At 53.4% G+C, this 24,535-nt stretch overlaps 1 long non-coding RNA gene across 2 annotated transcripts; it reads right to left on the bottom strand.

Moving 5' to 3' along the window:
• Window positions 1-1,596: 1,596 nt before the first annotated feature.
• Window positions 1,597-7,541, bottom strand: LOC136106172 (uncharacterized). 2 transcript variants are annotated; one of them, XR_010652105.2, is made up of 3 exons: window positions 7,431-7,538; window positions 2,751-2,991; window positions 1,597-2,027 (listed from the first exon to the last, which is right to left on the bottom strand). It is a non-coding gene; the product is annotated as an uncharacterized lncRNA (long non-coding RNA). The 2 variants fall into 2 exon arrangements; XR_011740808.1 differs by having other exon boundaries at window positions 1,597-2,991; window positions 7,431-7,541.
• Window positions 7,542-24,535: the final 16,994 nt, after the last annotated feature.

Below are 24,535 nucleotides of genomic sequence, written 5' to 3'. Positions count from 1 at the left end.
TGGCCCGCAAGAGGAGAGGGGAGAGGGATGAGCAGCTGGATCTGCAGGACAAGCTCCAGTGGTAAATCTCTCCGGACACGGGCAGCGCTTCCTCTCCCGCAGTCCCTTCCTCCTGCTCCCCGCAGCCCCGCGGGAGAGAGCCGCTTCTCCTGGCACCGGCCTCTCGGCAGAGCCGCTCCTGCGGCCGCGGCTGGCGCCCAGCTGGGAGCCCGGCTGGAGCGCGCTCCTGTGCTCACACCACCTCCTCCCGCTGTGTGTCTGCAGCGAGCTGGCCGTGCTGCGCTGGGAACGGTCGGGGAAAGAGGCAGGCAGCAGCCAACACCTGCGGGAAGCTGCACCCCAGGCTGCACCCCCTGCCAAGGCGGGGGAGAGGAGGGCAGGACCGGTACGTCCCCAAGGCTCGATGTGGTGGCGTTTGTAATGGCGACGGCGCAACGGTGCGGCCAGGCTGGTCTGGGACAGCAAGCAGCCGGGTTGCTTTCAGCCCCGCGCTCCCTTGGCTCAGGGGTCGTTGCAGAAAGGCTCTGCAGTCGGGACCGTGAGCAAAGCAGGGCTGATGGAGAGGCTGAAAAGAAGGGGCAGGAGGGAGGGGGGCGCTGAAATCCCCCCAGCCCCTGCCAGGGACACCAAAACTGCCTGCTGCTGCATTGCCGTGGTCCTGCAGGCGCAGCCCCGCGTGTGCACGGAGGAGGAAACACGCAAGCTCTGGGAGTCCTTGTGCAGCAAGATAGAGCAGAAGCGCAGCAGTGGCACCGCCAAAGGCCTGGAAAAAAGAGCCAGAGCAATGGGAGGCCCAGGTACCGCAGGCCGTGAAAAACAACTGGGGAAAGAGCATTCCCAGTTGAGTGTTTGCCTTTTGGAGTGCTCGCCTCTGCAAAAGGGGCTGTGGGCCAGCTTTAGGCCAGAGCTGGGCAAAGAGGGTGTTTTCCTGACAGCCCTGGGGGCACGGAGAGCAGCAGGGTGGGACTGCACCCCAGGGACCTGGACCTGCTCTCTCCAGACAGCAGCAGATCCCACCACAGGTGTCCTGACCAGACTTGTTGCTCTGCACCTCTGTGCATACAAGACTGCAGAGCTTTGTACTCAACTCCGCAGCTCTGGAGAGCGGATCTGCTCCACGTCGGCCAGTGCCAGGAGACCGTCTCAGGCGCTGAGGCTCGCGAGAGAGACGTCCAGCAAGAGCCTTCTCCGGCGTGACGAGCGCCAGTGCCGGCCAGGCTGCTGGCACCAGCTCTTGCCCCCATCAGTAAAGCCCCCCCTGCAAACCGCTGGGTCTCACGCTGTGGGTGTTTCCTTGGTGGCTGTGAGGCTGCGCTGGGCAGTGGGTGAGCGCTGGGGGGGCAGGGAAAGGCCTGCAGGGAGAGGGCTGGAGCTCCGGCCCTGCTCCAAGGGCAGCCCTCCCCAAGGCTCTGCTGGACCCGCTCGGCTGCGGCCCCGCTCTTGGTGCCCCTGCACCCCGTGGCCCTGGCACTGAGCCTGCTGCAGCTGCACATCCCGGACAGGAGCGGGAGGAGGAGGAGGAGGAGGAGGAGGAGGATGTGAAAAATGCAGTTGTGATTTGTGCTAATGTCAGCAATCAGGACACAGAACCACGGGCACAGCTCCATGCGGTGCTTTATTCCAGCGCTGGGAAACCAGGGGTTTGCACCCAAAGCTTCCAACAGCTGATTCAGACCATACCTTATTATACAAGTCAGTCACATACATATTCATTACACCCCTGACAACCATTAGAATATTCCACACCTATAATAACACAAACTTTCTATCTAAAAGATGCTACAATTATCAGTTATTTTCTACGGTACCAACTTTAAAAGAATATATCGTAAATCTATGTCCACCTTAAGAATAAGGCTCGGTTACAGTTACCTGCCTTGTAAGAATATACCATAAATCTATGTCAGCTTTAAGAACAGAGTTTGGTTACTGATTACAAGAGTTCTATGGCTACAGGGCTGGTTGCCATCCTAATATTAACCCAACTGTAACAGATCCAGCGATATTCAGGGAAGACCCATCCTGTCCTGTTCCATGGAACAAAACCTCTTGTCAGGTTGATTCCTCTCAGCCGCAGGCCCTGCCGGCCGCCCTCACGCATCCCGGGGGCGCCGGGGGCTCCCGCCCCGCGTTGCCCCGCACGCAGCGCTCCCGCAAGGCCCCGCACACCGAGGGAGCGGGGGGGGGAGGCGGCTGCGGGGGGATTCGAACTCGGCACCCGGGGCACAGGGGGGGCGGGGGGGGAGGAGAGGGACGGAGCCTGCGCGGTGCAGGGGCGGAGGGGGCGGGGCCAAGGAGAGGGGGGCGGGGTGATGGGGGGGCGTGGCCACGCAGCGGGATCGCCCGGACGCCTGGGTCCTCTCTCCCGAACTCCTGGGTCCCTTGGGGCACTCCTGGGTCCCCCCCCAACTACTGGGTCCTTAGGGGTACCCCTGGGTCCCCTTTCCCGAACTCCTGGGTCCCCTCTCCAGGACTCCTGGGTCCCTTTCCCAAATTCCTGGGTCCCTCCCCAACTCCTGGGTCCCTCCTGAACTAAATCCCCACCTGAACTCCTGGGTCCTCTCTCCCGAACTCCTGGGTCCCTTTCCCGAACTCCTGGGTCCCTCCTGACCTGAATCCCCACCTGAACTCCTGGGTCCCTTTCCCGGACTCCTGGGTCCTCTCTCCCAAACTCCTGGGTCCGCATTCCTGAAAACCTGGGTCCCTCCTGAACTGAATCCCCGCCACTGGAGTGCAGCCACCAGACTCACAGAACAGTTTGGGTTGGAAGGGACCTTCACAGTTCATGCAGTCCAACCTCTGCCATGAGCAGGGACATCTTCACCCAGATCAGGTTGCAGTTGGTAGAAATGATGACCTTTCAGAGCGTGCTGGTGGTACTTTGTCCCTTGTGCCCTGCCCTGATGTGCAGAGGAGACAGAAGGGACACTGGGAAGCTTTGGGGAAGACCCTCCGTATGCTGAGGTGTTGCGTCTCCTTCCTCTTCAGCCTCTAAAAGGTATGTGGTAAAGAGCAGAGCTGGAACCGGGGGTTCCCATCATTTGGGATAAACCCTAAAAACTCATTAATCATTTTGGTTGGAAAAGACCCTCAAGATCATGGAACCCAACCATAACCCACCCCTGGCACTGACCCATATCCCTGAGACCCTTGTCTAAGGCTTGACAGGAGCTCCAGCGCAGTTGTCTGCAGCCAGTGCCGGCGAGAAACCTAAAATAGGACATGGGAGAATTTGCATGGGAGCGTTCACCACGCGGAAATATCTCTGCCTTGGGAGGGCTGAGATTGAGTGGGTTGGAGGTTCTTTTTGTTTTCAAGGATGTGATCAAAATCACATGAAATGACACACAACGAAGGGTAGGCACAGGCTGGGACTGACACCGGAGCCTCAGCACCGCGTTTTATCCTTCATGGAGAAAGGGAACCAGGCTAAATCAGCCAGTTGGAGGCCAAAACAAGCGGCTCCTTTGGCTGTTCTGGGACGGGAGATGCAGGCAGGGCCACCAGTGTGGGGTCTGTCCTGGAGCTGCAAGGGTGGGATGCGGGACGAGGCAGCCAGAGCTGCATCCACACAAGGAGGCACAAACATCTGCCATTTCCATGTTGGTTTTAGGAGGGTTAATATATGTGATGGTGATTTTTGACCCACACATCGCCTGGGTTGGCATCACCAGCCACAGGTTGGGTTTTAGCATCGTTCTAAAATGCTGGAGGGAGCAGGGTGGGACTGAGGCAGCACTGGTGACAGAGGGACAGAGCCCCTGGGGTCCATGTCTGTCTTGTGCTGGACAACCCAGAGTTGGACTCGGTTCTCTGGGGAGCCCCAGGAGAGCAGAGCAGAGGGGGAGCATCCCCTCCCTCCACCTGCTGGTGATGTGGCCCAGGAGACACTTGGCTTTCTGGGTGCGAGTGCACATTGCCAGCTTATGTCCCTTTTGTCACCCACCAGCCCTTCTCCACAGGGTTGCTATCCATCCATCCATCCATCCATCCATCCATCCATCCATCCATCCATCCATCCATCCTCCCCCAGTCTGTGCTGGTACTGGGTATTGCCCTGACCCAGGTGCAGGACCTTGCACTTGGCCTGGTTGAATTTCATGAGGTTCACATGGACCCCCCAGCCTGTCCAGGTCCCTCTGGATGCCACCCCTTCCCTCCAGCGCATCGACAACACCACTCAGCTTGGTGGAAAAGCAGAACTGAAGTGTCTTGGGTGATGCAGAGGCCAGGGAAATGTGCCTGGCTTTAGCTCTCTGCCAAGAACACCTGGGGAAACCCTTTGAAATGCTTCAGCCACTTTAGCAGAGAAAAATAACACCCCCACACAGCTGCCAGGCTTTCACTGCTCACGCAGGGACAAAGGACAGCGCGGGGACAGCACAGCGCTCACTCTGGAGCTCGCCGGCTCTGACACCCATGCCTGTTTGGGAGAAATCTCAATGGGAAAGATTTTGTGCTCTGGGATTCAGGTCATCTGAAGAACACCAGCAAGGAGAACGACTGCCAAAACCTGCACAACAATGTGACCAGCTCCAGCTCCCCTGGGGAAGGAGGCGGCTGGTGCTTGTCCCAGCCCAGCCACGCCATGGGCGACCCAGAGCGGATGACAGCAAAGCCTCTTTCCAGGCTCTATTTGCTGTGAGACCGTGGGGCAGGGTCCCATCCAGGGGGAACACGGGGAGCACATCCTGCCCGAGCTCTCACAGGCCGCTCTGCTGCACGGGGAGCAGAGGAAGGGACAGAGGGGTCTGGGTGGCCCCAGAGGAGCTTGGAGCAGAGCAGGGGGCACAGAAACCCAGGGAGGGTCTTGGAGACGGGTCCAGAGAGGATCCAAGCGTATATGGGGAGGGGGAAAGGGATGGGACGGTGCAGGGGGTGTCACACAGGGTGGGAGTGAGCATGCAGGGACCAGAGCCAAGCTGAAGGTGCGCGGTGGGGATAGAGGTGATTGAGCAGGGGACAGGAGCAAAGTCCTGCGGAGGGCAACGGAGCTGGAGGGGACTTGGAGGGGTAAAGAGGAATGGGGGAGACCCAGGAAAGAATCTGGGGCATGGGGGGTGTGAGGGGGAAGCACAGGAGCTGTGATATTTGGGATCAGAGGAACTGGAGAGAGGATGCAGAGGGGAAGAGGGATGGGGAGAACCTAGAGTGCACAGAGAGGGGGGCAGAATGGGTGCCCCCGGGGTGGGGGGAAGGCTGGTTTGCCAGTCATTGCCCCCCAAATGAGCTAGGGCTGCAGGTGGTCCCAGCACCCCCACCCTGGGCAGCAAAGGGGGACCATGGCAGCAGCAGCAGGTCCCACTGCACATCCAGCATCCATCAGGGGGAAATAAAACACCTAAGTGGGGGCAGATAAAGCAGGAAACCCCCAAAGTGGGCACAGGGAACAGAGCTGAGCACAACACATCCCAGCACTGGGGCTGCTGGGCTTAAATTGGTGTCCAGGAGCATGGGGGTGCAGGTGAGGATGCTCAGGGTGATAAAGGCATCAGAGTGGGGATGCCTGTGGGAGGGGGTGGTGGGGGCTCTGAGGTGCTTGGGTATGTGTGTGTGTCCCCAGCCCTGCAGGGGACAGGGGGACAAGCACAGCCCTGTGACACACACGTAGTGGCTGCTGCTGGGTGTCACGGTGTGGGGACCCAGGATCACCCCAACATGCTGCCCTGGGCTGGGGCCAGGCGGGTGCTCCCCCAAACTGTCAGCACCCACTCCTGGGCACCCCCCACTGGCTGCAACCCCCTGGGCAGGCACAGCGGTGCTGGGCTGTACTGGGACCTGCTGGTTCACAGCAGGATTTGGGGGGGGCCCAGGAAGAGTAGTCGGGCACCTCACCCTGTGCTGAGCTGGATCCATCCACCAGCACCACGTGGAGGACATTGGGGTGCAGGGGGGTAGGGAGGGGGTATGCAGGGTGAAGGGGCAGTATAGTGGGGTACAGGACAGGACAGTGGGTGTGGCAGGGTGCAAACCCCCCTCTCTCCCCCTCCCTCCTTCATCATGGAAGGAGTAGACACATCTCCCTCTCTCTCTGCTACAGCTTCTTTTGTTTGGCCCCAGAGCCCCTGGCCAGGGCCGTTAGGAGAAGGGAGCGCCGAGGTGCCAGGGAGCCGCTGGGCGCCCGCAGCCAGTGTGGGGGATGTTTGGAGGCTTCAGGGGCACCCACAGCCAGAGTGGGGGTGCAGAGAAGCTTCTGGAATGCCCACAGTCAGATGTGATCAGCCAATAAAAAATGGGACTCTCGTCAAGACTCCGCCCATTTGTCGTGGGTCTCTCGCAGCACGAGCGAGATGCTGCCGCTGAGAGCCCCCCCGGGATGGAGACTCCGCTGCCTTGCCGCCGCGGGTGTGAGTGAAACTGCCCATCACAGGATTGCGAGTGTATTATAAATTTAGCCTCGCAGAATCGCGAGTGTGCACTTTCCGTACTCACTACAGCACGTGTATCTCTTCAAAATAACCCCACACCGTGTTCAGGCAAGTGCGGACTCCTCCCGGGCTCAGGGACGGCTCCGGCACTGTTTTGGTGAAGCCACGTGCATGCACTCTGTGCACCGCCTGTCGTATTGGTTGCTGCCCCTTCATCATTTTCCTCAACTGGTATCCGAACCTGTATTCGAGTCACTTTTGGATGCTAAAACCCTGTTTCTCACCGGTTTAACAGAAGTTGTTTTGGACCCTGTTGTCCCTTAAACGAACCTGGGGTGCCTCCGGGACACCCACCTTTCCATATTGATCCCCAGGAATGAGTCACCCCTCAGTCTCCTCTTCTCCAGCTCCAGAGCCCCAGCTCCCTCAGCCTTTCCTCACACGGGAGATGCTCCACTCCCTCCAGCATCTTGGTGCCTGTGCTGGACTCTCTCCAGCAGTTCCCTGTCCTTCTGGAACTGAGGGGGCACAACTGGACACAATATTCCAGGTGTGGTCTCCCCAGGGCAGAGCAGAGGGGCAGGAGAACCTCTCTGACCTACTGACCACCCCCTTCTAACCCACCCCAGGTACCATTGGCCTTCCTGGCCACAAGGGCCCAGTGCTGGCTCATGGTCACCCTGCTGTCCCCAGGACCCCCAGGTCCCTTTCCCCTTCGCTGCTCTCCAACAGGTCCTTCCCCAGCTTAGACTGGAACCTGGGCTTGTTCCTGCCCAGGTGCAAGCGTCTACCAGTGCTGCCCAGCGCTGATGAAATAAAGAATGCCGCCGAACAGCGGCATTGCCTCTGCTGTTCACTCCACCTCTTCGCTGCCAGAGAGTTCCCGCTTTCTCCAGAGCGCAAGAGACGAGGCCGAGAGAGCCCGGGAAGAGCCGGAGCCACCCCCGCCTCCCCGAGCCGGCCACGCCAGGAATTCAGCCGCCCGAGCGGTCTCCCCGCCACGCCCCAAGCGGCTCCCGCTGCCCGCGCAGGGGAACCGGGGCTCCTCGGCCCGGGACTCACCGGCCGTGCCGAACGCCCGCCCGCTCCGGACGCCGCTCAGCGCCGCGCTCGGCAGGGGCACCGCCATGCTGCGCGCCGCCCGCACTGGAAGGGCCCCGTTCCCATAGCGACGGGGGCCGCGCCGCGCGGAGTCCGGCCTGGAAGGCCCCGCAGCCGTAGCAACGGGTCTGTCTACCGCAGCGCCGGGCTGGGAATGCCCCCCTGCCCTAGCAACGGGGCTGTTTAGCGCGGAGCCTGCCTAGAAACGTCCCCGCAGCCCCGCGGGACGGGCTCTGCCCTCCCCGGGAACCCCTCCCCATCGCCGGCCTTGCTGCGCCGACCGGGCAGAGCCCGCGGAAGGCACCGGAGAGGCCCCGCTGTCACCCCGGGGTACCCGGACGGGAGGTGAAGCCCAGCACAAGAGCCAGGGGTTTTTCAGAAATCGGCCCGAAAAGGAAAAGCTGCAGTTGCCTGTGGGCTGTGGAACATCCTGGGGGTGCTGGGGAACCGCAGGGCAGAGTCACAGAGCCACAGAATCCCAGCCTGGTGGGGCTGAAGGGGCCTCTGCAGACCCCCAGTCCAACCCCTGCTCACGGGGGGGTCACAGAGCAGATCACACAGGGAAATGCGCGGGGAGGAAAACACAGCCTGGACCCTTCACTTGGCATCGTTGTGCTCTGGAACATGGCCTTTAAAAACCAGAAGAACATCCCAGAGCAACCTCCAGACCTAAGGACCTGGGGCAACTGATTTCTGCCCTCAAATTCTGGCTTCGTCCTTCCAGGTCAAACTGGCAGTTTCTCCAACCACCGCGTGTGGTTTTTCGGCTCCAGAGAAGGACGAGGATTTCCTTCCCAGCTCCATCAGCAAAGCAGTGCCACACGCGGATTCGTGTGCACAAACTGCCACAGGAACGTTCTTGTCCCCAGGTTCCCTGTATCAGAGTCTCAGGCGTTTGCATTTTAAAAAGATACTTGAATTATAAGACAAAATACAACTTAAAAGGTACAGCAAAGAAAAGTCCAGACTGGGGGCCTCTCAGGGGGAGGGAACACAAGGCGAAAGAGACTTGGGCTTTTAAACCCAAAGCGGCCAGAGGAGGAGCAGGTCCCGCAGCAGCAGCAGGAGCAGCTGGAGCAGCAGCAGCAGCGTCTGCATCAGGGAGGTGTCTCCTCACCCTCCCCACTGGGCCTGGGGCCACAGTGCCCAAGCCCTGAAGCTTTTCTGACAGCTTCTCTCTCTGCCTTTGTCCCAGAGACCGCGCAGCAGCGGCTGAGCACGGCTCACCAGAGGAGACGGCGTGAACAGCCCCGCCAGGAGCTGCCCAACCACCCTGTGACACCGCTGACCGCAGCCCAGGACCTCGGTGCCCCGACCGAGGGTCTCTCCAGCACCCTGGGTGAGGCTTCCACGAGCTGCGGGTGGGAAGGGACTCGCCAGGGGAAACTGCGCTTGTACCAGTGTCTCCAGAGGCTTGGGATGCTCCTGGGGGCTGGTTTAGTGTTCCTGTATGTAAAACTCAGGTGTGAATTGGCCTCCGCGTCCTCTGCAGGGGCTCAGCGGAGCTCTCTGAGCCAGGGCAGTGCCTTGCTCGTCTCCCTGAGATCCCCAGGCTGAGCCGTCAGCCCTGCTGCGTGTGCAGAGGAGCTGCTCCTGGGCAGAGCTGTCTCTCTGCAGCGCTGCCGCTTGCCAGGAGCTCCCTCTGTCCCAGGAGCCCAGCCCAGCTCAGCAGCACAGGAGCAGCCCAAGGCGCTTTAATGACCCCTCTGGTGGGTTTGGTGCTGAGTCCATGGACCTCAAACCCTCAGGGGAACCTGATGAAACCTCTCAAGAAGTCAGATTCAAACTCCAAAGTTTCTTGCAATGTTAATGAGTCCCACTGAGGGACACTACTGAGGAACTGACCCCATGGTCCGGTTACAGAAGAAAACGGGATGCAGTGACAACAGGTCAGGAAAAGCAAGGTGAAGTTCTCTTAGATGCTGAGTAAACCTGAATGTGTTTCATTAATCAAAGGGACAAGCCCTGACCCCCAGCCCTGGGAAGGCAGATCCTGTTCCTCCCACATTGCTCAGGGCCCTTCCTGGACAGTGTGATGTGGGGCTGTGCAAGGCCAAGGGCAGGACTATGGTCCCACACCTCCCAGGTTCCTGGCTGGGGACAAGGAGGCCATGAGGCCCCTGTGCTGGAAGGACAAGGTGTCTCCTCACAGGCATCAGAGGTGCAGACAACAGCCATAGCCAAGGGGAGAAGGAGCTCATGTCTGGTGGGGCTTTCAGCCTCTTCACATCTCTTGATCATCTCCACCACAGCCTGTCCTGTGCTGTGGCATCCCCTGCACCTCTTTCCCTGCAGGCTGCAGACATCCCCCCTGCTGCCCCACCTTGCTCTTGTCTGAGCATCTTCCTCCCTTTGCTGAGATCTCTGCATCCTCCCCAGCTGTTCCTTGAAGCACAAAGCCTTGGGCTGATGCAGACTCCCTCTGCTGACCTGCTCCACCACAGCACTGCCCTTCCAGTCACATTCCTTCCTGCTCATCTCCAGCCTGGACCTCCCCAGCTGCCCTTTGTGCCATTATTTTTTTTCCCATGCTCTTTCCCACTATGCAGAAAACCTCCACCACCTCTGAAACCACCCTTCAAGCACTCTCAGGCTACTCCTGCACTGCTGCAGCCTCCCCAGCGCTGCTGGGCCAAAGCAGACCAGGTCCCTCATCATCCCACACCATGTGCACAAGGTGCTGAACCTGCCTTGGCACAGCCCTGCACTCTCCAGTTCCTCCTTGCTTCTCCAAACTGGGAAGCCGCACACTGGCACACCCCCGTGTGTGTGGGGTCACACCAGTGCTGAACCGAATGGGATGAGAACTCCAGGTGTCTGGGTCCCCACGCTCCTCCTCATGCAGCCCCGTGTGCAGCTGCCTTGTTCATGGAGAGCGTGCACCACGGGCTTGTGTGGGGACCTTGGAGTGCCCAGGCCCTTCTCCTCAGGGTCACTGAGAACTCGTCGTTTCTTCTCGTCAAAAATCAGAGATTTCTGATGGGTGAATACCAGGTATTCACAAGGTCTGAACTCTCCCTGGACTGTAGCTCCATTTGCTCAACTACTAAAGTTTGCATACAGTTGGCTTATCCTGATGAAGGTGTCTCTCCCAACATGAGGCATTACAGGACACTATAAATATTGTCTCCTGGGGAAATAGTGGGGTCTTGTGTGTCTGATACTAATAATGCCAGAGGTTTGGAGTCAAAGGAATAGTTTCCCTTCATGTGGGAGAGCAGCAGGAATGTGTGGAGCTCTGCCTGGGGAGGAACAATGTCAGCTGAACACTGAGGAGTCAGCATGAGAGGGCAGAACAACGTGGGCAATGTTGTGGTCACTGGACATCAGCTGCTGAGACACTGATCAGGAAGAGGAACTAGATGAGGCCTCTTTCAGACAAATTAAAGAAGCCTCATGTTTCCAGCCAGTGTCCTCGTGACAGACCTGAGATATCCCAATATCTGCAAGGAACCAGCCATCCAGGAGGGGTTGGAGCTCATTGACAACATCTTCCTGACACGGGTGACTGAGGAGTCAGTGAGGTGAGGTGCCCTGTGGGACTTCACACTTAAAACCACAAAGAGTTGGTCAGTATGGAACAGTCAGGGATGGGAAATTGCAGCTGAGGCTCCTGGGAGATGATCACAAGGCCAAGAGCAGGATTTCAGGAGAGCAAGCTTTGGCCTGCTGAGGGACCTGCTTGGGTCCTATGGGATATGACCTTGGTGTCTGCAGTGCTTTTCTCTCACATCTCCTCCCTCCTCTCTCCCACCTGCTGTTGTGCAGCATTTTTTACCCTTTCTCAAATACAATATCCCAGAGGTGCTGCCAGCATCACTGAGTGGGTCAGATTTGGCCATGTTTGGGTCCATCTTGGAGCCAGCTGAAATGGACGCTGTCTGATGTTGATCAAACTCCTGTTGTCTTCTCAGAGAGGTGACAACTGTAGCACAGCCACACTCACCTCCAGTTCCAAGACTTGTCATATAAACCAGCACAGGGTGACAGTGCTTTGGGTGTTATAAAATGCTGGATTATGGAGAAGTAGTGGAAAATATCTTCTGTCAGCAACCTGAAGAAGTCACCAGTTGACGAGCAGTTTCCTATCGGGAACTGTAATTGACTGACATTCAGTGGCCTGGCAAAGTGGCAGGTGCCAGCAGTCCAGAGGATCTTGGGCGAACTGCTTAACATGTCCGCTTGGTGGGCAACAAGGGTGATTCTCACCTGGATCTGGAACTGGAAAACAAAAAGAGCTGGTGAGGGATGTGAACATCAGTGTCCACCTTGGCTGTTGTGACCTGGAAGCAGTGGGGTCCCAGGCAGCAGAGGGGAGAGAGGAAGGCCAGCAGCAGAGCACAGGCTGGTGGGCTCCAGAGGAGAAGACTTTGACATACTGGGGGCTGGTGGGCGACGTGGTGACATGGAAGTAGGTCTGGGTAGGATGAAGGAGCTCAGGAAATCTGATCAGTCTTACAAGACAGCCTGCTCCAAGCACAAAATGTTGTCTCTAAGTACCATGTAAAGAAGTGTTTGTCTTATGAGGCTGCTCGTCTGAACTGACATAGCTCCAGGGCACAAAGGCAGCACACAGGAGGTGGAAGCAGGGGAAGCTGCAAAGGAGGAATTTAGAAACCTTGTCCACGGATGTGGGGATGATGCCAAAGCTGCCCTGACCTTGATACCTGCAGGGGAGTGTAAGGGCAGCAAGATGAACTGATTCATCTTCCTTACAGCAGAAGAATAGACAAGGGTAACATGGGCCTGCTGCTGAATTCATAAGAGTAGAATCAGACAGGACTGAGGTTCTTCATGGCTTCTTTGCCTCCATCTTCACCAGCAAGGTCTCCCGGGACTTTGTTCCTGAAGGCAGGAGTCTGGAGAACACCCAGCAGTGGATGGGGCTCAAGTCGGGTGACCTGAGCAAACTCAGACACCATTACAGAACAGGAGATGGGTCACTTTAGCAGCTCCCTGAACACAAGTGTCACTGTGCACAACACCTGAGATTCCCAGGAACACCCACCTCTTGGCCCAGAGGAGTGTGATTCCTCTTAAGGTGTCCTGGTCTGTCTCCTCACTCACATGGTGATTTAGGCACCCACTTTTCTGATATATTCTCTCTTTTTCATGAGATGCACCACATCAATATGAACTGGAGGCTGCTGATACCACCTGTTCTGGAAAGGGAAGGAAGGGCGAGCAGGGAAGGAAATAGAAGAAATTTGGCTTCGTTGCTGTTTATTATGGAAATGCTTTTTGTTTGACTATTCCTGAAACCTCCCTAATCATCCACACCAGACTTGAAGCCTTTAGGAAAATGATGCACAGAGCCTTGGCTTGTAAGAGCATTTTCGATGTTCATGAGCCCTCTGCTGCCATGATCCTGAACTGCAGCTACTGAAACAACGAACAAACCTCTCATGAAGTGAAAGGCAAAAGCAAACCCCAAGTTTCTGAGGGTGTGTGGGACACCATCAAGGGCCATCACTGACACAGCTGTGAAGGAAACAACCAGTGCAGGTCCCTGTCCCTGGAGGCTGGTCAAGGAAAGACTTGGACACACTGGTTACAGGTGGTGAGGGCCATGTGGAGGTGGCTCTGATGCCATGTCAGCCCTTGATGCTTGTTCATCACCAGAATGGTTGAGCCCTGATCCCTGGGACCTGGTAGACTTTTCTCCAATGTTTTCAAGGCTTTTCCTGTGGTCAGTGTGAGTATTTTGTTTTTTGGGGGTGGGTTTTATGTCAAGTGCTGTTGCTTTAACTGCAAGGGTCTGTTTTCTGTGGAGTTGGAAATGTCTGTGAGTTCCTCACAGCTCATCCAGCTTCTTTCATTCACCTGGCAATGGTCACCAATCACCTCAATGTCCCAGTCCCAAATTTGCTTGTGAGGCGCAGAATGACCTTACAACCCTTGAGGTTATAAAGAGGGTATGCATTTATTTACGACGCTGGACTCACGGGGAATCATTTCACCTAATGCGTGTGTAAAATTACAGTAGCTGTGAACTTGGTTAAATGGAACACCTATACATATTCATAACCTGTCCCCAAGAGGGCGGTTCTTATTACAATGAGTTCAGGAGACCATTTCCAGAGTCTCCACCTCCGGCTCCTCCTGGTTGCAGCTGTGCAGTGATTGTGAACCCGGGTCCTCTTTCTCTGTACACGGTCAACTTTGTTCCAGTGTGATGAGTTGGTTGGGTCTCAGACTGCTGAGTCAGTTAAAACTGGCGTATCTCCTGTCCTGTGCCCAAAACTCTGTAATCTGGGTCACCCAAGGATGCATCAAGGACTATTATCTTTGTGAGGCGTCAGTGAACTCCTGTTTTTCGTACAATAAGTTACACAGAGTTAAGCAAGGCTGGGCAAGAGTGATGTGGGTTAAAGTGTCAGCTCTCTAAGTGTCTTTAGTGATGTGGGGTAGGGTTAGTTCCTTAAGTGTCAAGTGTTAGTTTTTAAGTGTTAATTAGTTAATTGTCAATTTCCTGCATCACTACAAGGACGTCATGAAGCTGTTCATGAAGAAATCAGAAAGGCTAAAGCCCAACTGGAGCTGAATCTGAGCAGTGCCATCAAAAGGAAAAAAAAACAAACTATAAATACTTCAGAAAAAAAAAAAAAAAGGATGCACAAGGAAATATATTGACAAAAGAACAGGGAAAGGTTGAGGTACTAGAAGCCTCCTTTGACTCAGTCTTTAATAGTCAGAACAGTTGTGCTCCAGGTATCCAGCCCCCTGAGACAGAAGACAGGGATGAGGAGCAGAATGAAGTCCAAACAATCCAAGGGGAAATGGTTGGTGACCTGCTACACCACTTGGACACCCACAGGTCTGTGTGGCCAGATACACCCACGGGTGCTGAGGGAGCAGGCAGAGGTGATCCCTGAGCCTCTTTCCATTATCTACCAGCAATCATGGCTGAGTGGGGTGGTCCCAGTTGGCTGAAAGTTGGTGAATGTGACAACCATCTACAAGACAGAACATAAGAATGATCTAGGGAACTACAGTCCTGTCAACCTGACCTCAGTCCCAGGGAATAGTATGGATCATATCATCCTGAGTGCCATCATGTGGCAGACACAGGACAACCAGGTGATCAGTCCTAGGCAGCACGGGTTTAAGAAAGGCAGGTCCTGCTTGACAAACCTGATCTCCTCCATGACAAGGCACCCTGTATAGGGGATGAGGGAAGCTTTAGTAAGCCTTTGACACTGTTTCCCACAGCATCTCCTGGAGAAGCTGCAGCTCATGGCCTGGATGGTGTATCTGCGATGGATAAAGAACTGGCTGGAGGGCCGGGCCCAAGGAGTTGTGGTGAACGGAGCCAAATCCAGTTGGTGGCCGGTCATGAGTGGTGTCCCCAGGGCTCAGTATTGGTGCCAGTTCTGTTTAATCTCTTTATCAAGGATTTAGACAAGGGGATCATGTGCACCCTCAATAAGTTTGCAGATGACACCAAGTCTGTTGGGAGTGTTGACCTGCTAGAGGGTAGGAAGTCTCTACAGAGAGATCTGGATCAGGTGGATCGATGGGCTGAGGCCAATTGTATGAGGTTCAACACGGCCAAATGCTGGGTCCTGCACTTGGGTCACAACAACCCCAGGCAGCGCTACAGGCTGAGGGAAGAATGGCTAGGAATTTGCCAGGACGGAAAGGACCTGGGGTTGTTGTTGACAGTGGCTGAACCTAAGCCAGCATGTGCCCAGGTGGCCAAATAGGGCCAGCGGTATCCTGGTTGGATCAGCAATAGTGTGGCCAGCAGGACTAGGGCAGTGATTGTTCTCATGTAGTGAGGACTGCTGAGTCTGCACCTCGAGTCCTGGGGTCAGCTTTGAGCCCCTTATGACAAAAAAGACCTTGAGGTTCTGGAGCAAGTTCAGAGAAGGGAATGGAGTTGGTAAGGAGCTGAAGAGCAAGTGTGATGAGCAGCAGTTGAGGGAACTGGAGATGTTTAACCTGGAGAACAGGAGGCTGAGGGGAGACCTTATCAGTGTCCACAACTACCTGAAAAGAGGTTGGAACATGGAGGGCGTTGATCTCTTCTCCCAAGCACCGAGGGAGAGGACAAGAGGAATGGCCTTAAGTTGTGCCTGGGGAGGCTTAGATTGGACATAAGGAAACGCTTCTTCATGGAAAAGGTTGTGAAGCAGTGACCAGGGTTCCCAGGGTAGTGGTTGAGTCATCATTCCTGGCGGTGTCTAAAAGATGTATAGAGAAGGTTCTCTGGGAAATGGTTTAGTGCTAGAGTTAGGTTATGGTTGGACTCCATGGTCTCCTCTAAATCAAATGATTTTCTGGTTCTAGGATCCTGTGATTCTATGCTTGAAGGGTTATTTCCCAGATGGTGGAGCTTTCCTTGGAGATAGGAATCATACAAGCATAGAGAGTGTTGGAAGGGAGCTTCAAAGGTCATCTAGTCCAACTCCCCTGCCATGGGCAGGGACATCTTCAGCAGATCAGGCTGCTCAGAGTCCCATCCAGCCTGGCCTGGGAATTCTTCAGGGATGGGGCATCCACCACCTCTCTGGGCAACCAGTGGTTGTGTTTCATCACCCGCATTTTGAAAAATGTCTTCCACATGTCTGGCCTCAAACTCCCCTCTTCTAGCTCAAAACCATCACCCCTTGTCCTATCACAACAAGCCCCGCTAAAAAGTCTGTCCCCATCATTCTTATCGACATGTTTTAAGTACAGAAACATGGGAATAAGGTCTCCCAGGAGCCTTCTCTTTTCCAGGCTAAACAACCGCAACTCTCCCAGCCTGTCCTGCCAGCAGAGCTGTTCCATCCCTCTGATCATCTTGGGGACCCTGCTCTGGACCCTCTCCAACAGTTCCATGTCTTTCCTGTACTGAGGGCTCCAGAGCTGGATGCAGGACTCCAGGTGGGGTCTCACCAGAGTGGAGCAGAATCCCCTCCCTTGACCTGCTGGTCATGCTCCTTTGGATGCCGCCCAAGATACATTTGACCTTCTGGGCTGCAAGCACACATTGATGGCTCCAGTCCAGTCTTTCACCCACCAATTTCCCCAAATCTTTCTTGTCAAGGCTGCTCTCCATCCCTTCATCCCCAGCCTGTACTGATACCCAGGGTTGCCCCAGGAGATGCAGGACCTTGCGTTTGGTCTTGCTGAAGCTCAGGAGACTCACATGAACCCACTTCTCCAGCTTATGCAGGTCGCTCTGAATGCCCTACTGTCCCTCAGGTGTATCAGCAATGCCACTCTGTTTGGTGTCATCTGCAAACTTGCTGAGGATGCACTTGATCCCACTATGCCACTGATGAAGATAATAAATGGTACTGATCCCAGTATGGACCCCTGAAGGACACCACTTGTCACCAGTGTCCATCCAGACATTGTGCCATTGACCACCACTTTCTGGGTGTGACCACTGAGACAGTTCCTCATCCACAGAACAGTCCAGTCATCAAATCCATATCTCTTCAATGTAGAGAGAAGGATGTTGTGAGGGACCATGTCAAAGGCTTTACAGAAGTCCAGATAGATGACATCCATAGCCCGCCCTTTGTCCACTGATGTAGTTACTCCATCGGAGAAGGCCACTGGGTTAGTCAGGCAGGACTTGCACTTGGTGGAGCCGTGCTGCCTGTCTCAAATCACCTCCCTGTCCTCCTTGTGCCTTAGCACAGCTTCTAGGCGGATCTGTGCCATGATCTTCCCAGGCACAGGTAAGAGGCTGACAGGTCAGTACTTTTCAGGGTCCTCCTTTCTACAGCAGAGAAACACTGCCACACAGCACAGCTTGGAACGTGGAGACTGGACATGAGGAGGGAGAAATGTGACTCAAAGGGTAGTACTGTGGCAGAAGAAATCAGCCAGAAGGAGCATGACATCAGTCCATGTCCTTGTGTTTCAAGGAACAGAGCATGAGAGTGCAGACACATCAGTCAACGTATGGAAATACCAGGGTGAGAGCAAGGGGAGGAAGCGAGATGGGTGTCTACAGCCTGCAGAGAAACAGAAGCAGCTGCGGGACAGTGTAGGACAACCTGTGGTGGAGATGGCAAAGGGCACTGGCAAGGCTGGATGTCACCAAGAGAACCCAAGCCTTTGTCCGCTTGGCTACGGCCATCGCCTCTGCCACCAATGCCCATGAGGAGACATGTTGTCCTGAGGCACTGGGGCACCTCATGGCCTCCTTGCACACCCCCAGTAGGGCTGGGAACTGTCACACCATTGTCCTTCACTCAGCATCACAAAGCCCACATCCCCCTGGCCCAGGAAGAGCCCTGAGCGATGTGTGAGGGACAGGATCTGCCTTCCCAGGGGCTGGGGGTCAGGCCTTGGCCTCTCTGCTTCACCCAACAAAACCAGGGTTTCTCAGCACCTCAGCTGCCTGCACATTTCCCTTTGTTTATCTGCCACCATGGCCTCCAATTCTCTGCTCTAACGAGTCTCTGGGGAGGCTCTGCTGGTACTTGCCCTCAGTGGAACTCATTGATACTTCAAGGTACTTAGTACTTTTTTCTTCTGGCTTTGACTTCTGGAAAGGTTTGTGCAATCTCCTCTCAGCACCTGAGTAATGTTCAAGGACTCAGCACCAAATGCACCATGGGGCTCATTACACTGAAGAAAGCTCTAACAAGCCATGTCTCTTCTTGTAATTGTCTTCCAGTCTTGTCTAGTTCATTAGAGAGTTTTCTTGGTGTAATTACGGAGAAAGATTTCAAAAGCTTCTGACAAAAATGTCTTTCTATTGTAACGGGTGTATTTCATTACTGTTCAGTTTGGAGAAGAGCTGATTGCAGCATTATCTGATGTGGATCCAGGGTCTCTCCTAAGCAGGTCTGGACTGGCTGGAGAAGCTGTCCCATGAGGTCTCACACCATGTGCACAACCTTGCTTCTCACCTCCCCAGCCCCATCGTTTCTCTCATTGCCCCCCTGGGCCTTGCATCCCTTTTCCTTACACCAGACTTCTCCACTGCAGTCTGCAGCTGGATGTGCCAGCTCCTTTGCACCAGCTCCCACCTGCTCTCCTTGGAGACCTGGCTGCACACAGCAAACAGGGGCTTTGCTTTACCTTTGAACAAACAAAATACAACTGATGAGAGTCATGATTAAAAGAAAACACACTCCTCAACTGTACAACAAGGACAAACTGCCACCACTGAGGTTCACCTTCTCCAAGGCAGAACCATGCAAGAAATGTTGTAGACAGAAAGGAAACTCTATGATAAACGCAATAAAAGAGTTGGCTAAAGGCAGAATTAGACAGACTACTGAAAGACAAGGAAGCTTTTAAGTCCTTAAAGCTGAAAGCAGCAACTGGGTTGTTGACAAGTGTCTGAGTGATCAAACAGTAAGAAGAAGGGAAGTCCAGAGAGCAATCACAAGTGCTTGTGTGCAGACAACAGAGAGAGTACAGAGAAGGGAAATGTTGTCGAAGATCAGAACCTCTCCTCTTGTTCTTAATGCACATCCTGAAAAGTCTGTTTTCTCTCTTTTGAAAACACTCGTATTTAAAGTATTCAAAACAAAGAAAGGAGAATTAAAACACCAACAACGTTTGATACTTCATGTTGGAAGAAGACATTCCCTTCACTCTACATCTTTCATTTGGTCTGTTTTTCTCTCAATTTTTTTTTTTTTTAATGTTCTCTAGATTTCTCTCCTACCAAAGCCTCCAGCATTAAGAAAGATAATCCTTGTGTCTTGCACAGAGTCGAAGGCACCAAACAATCCACTGCCATGGCCTGTCAGTGCCACTTTTTACTCTTGGCACAGAGTGAGTCCTGCTGGAAGCTGTTGGCCACTCTTGCCTGATGGAGGAAAGAAGGAGAAAAAGGTTAATTGAACTGTTCTCTGTTTAGAAGACCATGTTGACAGTGATCTCAACAGATCTCTGTATTCTGTCTTACTATGTGATCAAAAGGAAAAAAATATATTTATGTGTTGGTAGGTCTATAGTAAAATATATAATTGTGTCCAGTTACTCAGCAAAATACATTTCCTACCAGCACTCTCGAAGGAAGGATCTTTATTCTGAGAAATTGCTGTCCCCCAAGCCTCTGTGACTTGAGACTTGAATTTGGAGAACAATCAGCAGTGGATGGGGATCAAGTCAGGGGTCACCGGAACTACCACAATCCTTTCCAGCCTATGGGACAGCAGGGGCAGCATCCCAGGAGCTGAGACAGCAGGACGGTGTCACAGGGAGGCCACTCTACACCATCTTGGAAAGCTCATGGAGACTGGGGGGACTCCCTGACCACTGGCAGCTCTCACACAGTGTGTGCACTTTTCAAAATGGCCAATGGGTGAGCAGGGGAACTAAGGGCTGTGCCCCAGAACATGTCCACTGGGACCCCATTTCTGGGTGTCTGGAAGAGAAGGTGACGGGGTCTACCCAGAGCAGGTTGTGCCTGTCCATGCTCTTTGCTTTCTGTGAGGAAAGGACAGGGTTGTGGACATGGGCAGAGCAGTGGTGGTCTGTTACCTGGAAGCCAGCAAGGCATTCAGTGTCATCCCCTGTAGTTTTCTTGTGTCCAAGGTAGGATATTATGGTCTGTGTCATGTGTAAGTAGATGGGTAAAACGCAATCTGGATGGTTGGGCTTGGAAAGGAGCTGTAGAATGGGAGAAACTTTCCAGTCATGAGGACAGTCAAGCACTGGAAGCTGTTTCCCAGGAGTGCGCACTCACTCTGTCCCAGAAAGTGACCAAGATGTATTTGGAAAATGCCCCGAGTAATCTGGTCTGACCCTGATTTGAGCAGGAGGTTGGTCAAGAAACCTGCTGAGATCCCTTCCAGCCTGAATGACTCTGTCCTTTCATCCCCTTCATGTTTTCCATTTAGACAAAGCTCTCAGGTTCTCGCAGACCACAGAAGTAACTCACATGAGGTGCAGGGCTGCTTTACAAGTAACAGTAAACAGGCCTGACCACAACTTTTCCATCCTTTTTCATTTGCCCTAATCCAGGGTCTTTTTTGCTGTCCTAATACCCTTACAGAAGGAACTGCCCATTTTGTTAACCCTTTCAGAGCAGGTCGTTCAAGAGGTGTCAGCATCCGTGTACAGAGTCTGCACATCAGCCAGGCAGCAAAGCCACCATTACAGAGATGGAGATGAGGCTCTTTACCAGCTCCTTGAACCCAGATATCAGCGTGACAGGTCTGCTGAGATTCATGGGAAAACCTGAACTGTAAGAACTGAGAAGTTTTAGTTCTTGTTGAGAATCCTGGTTCATCTCCTGACCTCTGTGGTACTTCATGTTGTGAAAACAATCCAAACCAACTCCTTGACTGGGGTAGTTCCATTTCACACGTGTCACACAGGGCAGATGAAGGGGGCTCAGAACTCCAGACTCTGCTGCACAGCTGAGACTACAGAGACTGGAAATGCAGGTGACAGTGTGTGTCAGTGCACACCACATAAAGATTCTGGCTTCCTTTGTGCCTCTTCACTGACCTGGGATCTGTTCCTTGGCCTTCTTTGTCTCAAGAAGAAACTATTTTCCTATGCCACCTCCAGATCACACCATGAAAAAAAAGGAGAAAAGTTATGAAAAAAGGATGATTTTAGGGTAATTCTGTCCAAGAGTTGTAGGTTTAAAATGATTACAAAAGAAAAAAAAGAAAAGAAAAAAAGCCAGGACAGTTGTGCCACACAACAGCAGCCTCTGAGGGAAGCTGGAGGTGATGGAATTGAAATGGTTCCAACCCAAATCATAGAATCATAGCATCATAGAATCATTTATTTTGGAAAAGACCCTTAACAACATAGAGTACAAATGTAAATCAAATCCCTAATCGCCACATCTCCACATCTTCTAAATACCTCCAGCAATGGAAGCTCCAGCCCTGAGCTGGCAGGACACCACTGGCTGCAGTTGGACATAAGATACTGGTCATGACTGTGAGTTCAGCCCTCGCTGGCAGAATGTCTCACACCCTCACTGAGGAGGGCAGGGGGCTGGGAGATGGGAGCACGTTTCAGTTTCCAGATCCCAGGACAGAGCCCAAAGCATCCTGCCCTTGAACTCTGGCATCCCATTTCCTGAGATGCAAAGCTGGTGGCCTTCTGTGGATAATCATGTTAAAAGGCATGAATAATCCTTCAAGTGTTTGTGGAATTTCTCTAGGAATGTCAGTTTTTAAAGAAAAATAAAAGTTTAATATGCTTATATTTAAATATCTGTGAAATAGTAACCTGCAGCTGTGGAAGCCCCTCTGGCAATAACAATTAAATAGGTATTGGCACTATAAGGCTTCAAAGCTCATCCACAAGCACACATCTAAGGGGTTCAGATGAAGGGTGGTCTGGCAAACGTCACCCTTTGTGTCCCCAGGTGCACGGACACTGCTCATGTGCCTCTGCAGAGAGTGGCAGGAGCTGGATCCCCTTCTCGGGACAGACTCCTTACAGGAGAGACACAGACACAGGGGGAACTCATCAGGTCTTTACTGCATTTCACTCGGCATCAGTTTTGACACATTGGGTGCTGTCCTGTGACTGCCCTTTCTGCACAAATGATCATAAAAAGACAACCATTCAGTAAGACATGGTCATAAAGGGGCTGTTATGGACAAGAGAGCTCACCATGAACTCTGGAGAGAGTGAGGAAGTTTATAACAAGCACCAGGAAGAACCAAGAACCTCAAGGCCTCTTCTGAAGAGCGGAAGGCCCTGAGCAACCGTGATAGGCCAAGTGTAGGTGTGGGAGAGGGTCAGGGCATGTCAGGGAGAAGCAATGAGATGGCTGATGGCTTCAGTGAACCCTTCCAGCCATGTCTGAGCCCAGAAATGGAAAGCAGTTGATGTCTGCAGGTGGAGGAGGAACAGGAGGAAGATTTTCCTGGGAATATGGAAGGAAGAAAGGCCTCTCTTGGGTTAATCATGTATGGCAGTGACATTTCCGTCCTGTGGGCATGGCTGTGCCTGGGAGGTGGGGAATGGCTGCTGCTGGGGTGGCTGTGCTCAGTCATGGCCCATGAGCTGACCCTGCTCTGCTCCTCTCTTACACTGCCCACACTTGGATGGTCCTCAGGAATCATCCATGAGCCTGGTGGATGCATGAACCTCCTGGAGTGATGGGGTGTGGATCCAAAGAGAGGATTCAAGCAAGTGTGCGACTGGGACACTGAGGTGATTGGTGACCATTAGCAGGTGTATGAAAGAAGCTGGATGACTTGTGAGGAACTCACGGGCTCCACAGAAAACCAGAGCCTTGCAGTTAAAACAACATCACTTGACACAAAACCCACCCCAAAACACGAAACACTCACACTGACCAAAGGAAAAGCCTTGGAAAACATTTGAGAAAGATCTACCAGGTCCCAGGGGTCAGGTCTCAACCATTCTGGTGATGAACAAGCATCAAGGGCTGACATGGCATCAGAACCACCTCCACATGGTCCTCACCACCTGTAACCAGTGTCTCCAAGTCTTTCCTTCACCAGCCTCCAGTGACAGGGACCTGCACTGGTTGTTTCCTTCACAGCTGTGTCAGTGATGGCCCTTCATGGGGTCCCAAACACCCTCAGAAACTTGGGGTTTGCTTCTGCCTTTCACTTCATGAGAGGTTTGTTCATTCTTCCAGTACCTGCAATTCAGGACCATGGCAGCAGAATGCTCACTAACAGCTTAAATGCTCTTTACAAGCCAACGCTGTGTGCATCATTTTCCCAAAGGCTTCGAGTCTGGTGTGAATGATTGGGGAGATTTCAGGAATAGCCAAACAGAGACCATTTCAACAATAAAGAGCAATAAAACAGTATTTTTCTATCTCCTTCCCCTCTCTCTCTCTGCCACATTTCCAGAAGAGTTGGTATCAGCAATCTCCAATTTTGATTGATCTGGAGTATTTACTGATGAAGACAAAACAATATGTCTGTAAAGTGGGTACCTGATGCACCACTTGAGACAGGAGACAGGCCAGGACACCTTAAGAGGAGTCACACTCCTCTGGACCAAGAGGTGGTTGTACCTGGGAATCTCAGGTGCCACAGCACAGCAATACTTGTGTTCAGGGAGCGGGGCAAATGACCCATGGTCGAGGGTTAAGATTGCGGGGTGACAATCATACCCTGGCAGATGTGTTGTCAACCTCCTTTCCCCCTTGCTTCCCCCTTTTTGCTCCTCCCTCTCCCCCCTTCCCACTCAGGACAGGCGATCGGGAGGGAAAGAAGGACAGAGAGAAGAGAGTTGGAAAAATTAAAGATGTTTTACTAATGCTACTGATAAGAATAGAGAAAATAATACAAAATATACAAAACCAATCTTGTAAGTCTCAGCAACTGCAGAGCCAGCACCCAAAGTCCTGGATTAGGCTCTGTAGCCAACCGGAGCTGGATTCAGTCTCTCACTGGCCTCCGTTCGCAGAGATGATGCGTAAGGTCCTGTCCTAATGTCGGCCATAAGCAGAAGGGAAGGATAAAAGGGACAAGATCCTCGTGATCTCCCACTTTTATATGAAGTATTCACGTGAATGGAATGTTATTCACCGTTGGTCGGCCTCTCGGTCACCAGTTTCTCATTTCCCCTCTCGCGAGATGTCCATCCGTGCTTATCAATAAGTTAGCATTCCATTGCTAGGTTTAACCGAAACATGTGTCGGGTGGTCCAGGAAAATGCAGCTAATATGAAGGCTTTAGTTGACAGGCAAATTCACTAAAGGAGAAATTTGTTTTTTAAACAAAACCAGAACATGTTATCAGGGCAGTGTCCTCGTGGCATACCTAAGATATCCCAATATCTGCAAGGTACCAGCCATCCATGAGGGGTTGGAGCTCATTGACAACATCTTCCTGACACGGGTGACTGAGGAGTCAATGGGGTGAGGTGCCCTGTGGGACTTCACACTTACAAACCACAAAGAGTTGGTCAGGATGGAACAGTCAGGGATGGGAAAGTGGAGCTGAGGCTCCTGGGAGATGATCACAAGGCCAAGAGCAGGATTTCAGGAGAGCAAGCTCTGGCCTGCTGAGGGACCTGCTTGGTTCCTATGGGATATGACCTTGGTGTCTGCAGTGCTTTTCTCTCACATTTCCTCCCTCCTCTCTCCCACCTGCTGTTGTGCAGCGTTTTTTACCCTTTCTCAACTACAATATCCCAGA

This window comes from Patagioenas fasciata, chromosome 11 (assembly GCF_037038585.1).
Source record: "Patagioenas fasciata isolate bPatFas1 chromosome 11, bPatFas1.hap1, whole genome shotgun sequence".
NCBI classification, from domain to species: Eukaryota; Metazoa; Chordata; class Aves; order Columbiformes; family Columbidae; genus Patagioenas; species Patagioenas fasciata.
Note: the sequence above shows the minus strand (reverse complement) of the source record. Positions and strands in the feature narration are given on the sequence as shown.